This window comes from Alexandromys fortis, unplaced genomic scaffold (assembly GCF_014885135.2).
Source record: "Alexandromys fortis isolate MF-2015 unplaced genomic scaffold, M_Fortis_MF-2015_v1.1 scaffold_41, whole genome shotgun sequence".
NCBI classification, from domain to species: domain Eukaryota; kingdom Metazoa; phylum Chordata; class Mammalia; order Rodentia; family Cricetidae; genus Alexandromys; species Alexandromys fortis.
The window spans coordinates 12,307,381-12,310,129 of record NW_026067923.1 but is presented as its reverse complement, the minus strand read 5'-3'; the positions used below and the strand labels follow the sequence as shown (position 1 = coordinate 12,310,129).

The 2,749-nt window shown below is 43.8% G+C and overlaps 1 pseudogene; it reads left to right on the top strand.

The window, feature by feature from the left end:
- Window positions 1-1,192: 1,192 nt before the first annotated feature.
- On the top strand, window positions 1,193-2,358 carry LOC126501442 (ADP/ATP translocase 2-like; annotated as a pseudogene).
- Window positions 2,359-2,749: the final 391 nt, after the last annotated feature.

Below are 2,749 nucleotides of genomic sequence, written 5' to 3'. Positions count from 1 at the left end.
TGTTTTCTAGATCCATCCATTTGCTTGCAAATCTCAAGATGTCATTATTTTTTATGCTGTGTATTGTGTAAATGTACCATATTTTCCTTATCCGTTCTTTTGTTGAGGGGCATTTAGGTTACTTCCAGGTTCTGACTATGACAAACAATGCTGCTGTGAACATAGTTGAGCACATGTTCTTGTAGTACAATTGAGCATCCTTTGGGTATATACCCAAAAGTGGTATTCCTGAGTCTTGGGGAAGGTTGTTTCCTAATTTTCTGAAAAATTACCACACTGATATCCAAAGAAGTTGTACCGGTTTGCACTCTCACCAGCAATGGAGGAGTATTCCCTTTATCCCACATCCTCTCCAGCATAAGTTGTCATCCAAAAACCCAGAAAAGCCAAAACAATCCTGTACAGTAAAAGAACTTCTGGAGGCATCACAATCCCTAACTTCAAACTTTACTACAGAGCTACAATACTGAAAACAGCCTGGTATTGGCATAAAAATAGACAGGAGGACCAATGGAACCGAATTGAAGACCCAGATATTAATCCACACCCCTACGAACACCTGATTTTTGACAAAGAAGCAAAAAATATAAAATGGAAAAAAGAAAGCATATTCAACAAATGGTGCTGGCATAACTGGATATTAACATGTAGAATGAAAATAGACCCATATCTATCACCATGCACAAAACTCAGGTCCAAATGGATCAAAGACCTCAACATAAAGTCAACCATACTGAGTCTCATAGAAGAGAAAGTGGGAAGTACTCTTGAACTCATTGGCATAGGAGACCACTTCCTAAATATAACCCAAGTAGCACAGATACTGAAAGAAACAATTAATAAATGGAACCTCCTGAAACTGAAAGGCTTCTGTAAAACAAAGCACATGGTCAACAAGACAAAAGAGCAGCCTACAGAATGGGAAAAGATCTTCACCAACCCCACATCAGTCAGAGAATTGATCGCCAAAATATACAAAAAAAAAAAAAACTCAAGAAATTGGTCATCAAAAGAACACATAATCCAATTAAAAAAAATGGAGTACAGGCCGGGCGATGGTGGCACACGCCTTTAATCCCAGCACTCGGGAGGCAGAGGCAGGCGGATCTCTGTGAGTTCGAAGCCAGCCTGGTCTAGAAGAGCTAGTTCCAGGACAGGAACCAAAAAGCTATAGAGATTGAGTCCGGGTTGTCAAGCCAGTCCCGTTCCGCGCTTCCCTGCCTTTTCTTTCTCTTTCAACATGACAGATGCCGCTGTGTCCTTCGCCAAGGACTTCTTGGCAGGTGGAGTGGCCGCGGCCATCTCCAAGACGGCGGTAGCGCCCATCGAGCGGGTCAAGCTGCTGCTGCAGGTGCAGCATGCCAGCAAGCAAATCACGGACGGATAAGCAGTACAGGGGCATTATAGACTGCGTGGTTCGTATCCCCAATGAACAGGGAGTCCTGTCTTTCTGGCGTGGTAACCTGGCCAATGTCATCAGATACTTCCCCACCCAGGCTCTCAACTTTGCCTTCAAAGATAAATACAAGCAGATCTTTTTGGGTGGTGTAGACAAGAGGACCCAGTTTTGGCGCTACTTTGCAGGGAACCTGGCATCAGGTGGTGCCGCTGGAGCCACATCCTTGTGCTTTGTGCACCCCCTTGATTTTGCCCGTACCCGTCTAGCAGCTGATGTGGGCATAGCTGGAGCTGAAAGGGAATTCAAAGGCCTTGGTGACTGCCTGGTTAAGATCTACAAATCTGATGGGATTAGGGGCCTGTACCAAGGCTTTAATGTGTCAGTCCAGGGCATTATCATCTACCGAGCTGCCTACTTTGGCATCTATGACACTGCAAAGGGAATGCTTCCAGATCCCAAGAATACTCACATCTTCATCAGCTGGATGACTGCACAGTCTGTCACTGCTGTCGCTGGCCTGACTTCCTATCCCTTTGACACGGTTCGCCGTCGTATGATGATGCAGTCAGGACGCAAAGGAACTGACATCATGTACACAGGCATGATCGACTGCTGGAGGAAGATTGCTCGTGACGAAGGAAGCAAGGCCTTTTTCAAGGGTGCATGGTCCAACGTTCTCAGGGGCATGGGCGGTGCCTTTGTGCTTGTCTTGTATGATGAGATCAAGAAGTACACATAATTATGTCGTAGGTGGTCTCCCCGAGAACAGGCATGTTGTATAATACACCATATCTTGAACATTCTGGACAGATTCTCTGGGCTTGTCTGTTTTATCAATGGCAACTATTTACCCGTTGAAAAGTGGGAAGCAATAATATTCATCTGACCAGTTTTCTCTTAAAGCCATTTCCATAATGACAATAATGATGGGACTCAATTATATTTTTTATTTCAGTCACTCCTGATAATAAAAATTGGAGAAATAAAAAATATCTAAAGACAAAATAAAAAAAGCTATGGAGAAACCCTGTCTTGAAAAACAAAAACAAAAAAAAAAGGAGTACAGACCTAAACAGAGGACTCTCAACAGAGGAATCTGAAATGGCTGAAAAACACTTAAGGAAATGCTCAACAGCCTTAGCCATCAGAGAAATGCAAATCAAAACAACTCTGAGATTCCATCTTACACCGGAATCCTGCTTCTCTGGGAAGGAAAAGATGCTGCAGAGGAGGGCCTGCACATCAGCTTTGCCGGCCGCTTCATTATTAGCTGTGCTTTCCATGGCTTTTAATGAACACAACCAGTTACTGCCTTGAAGCTAGATACATCATGACTTAGCATTCTAGCCA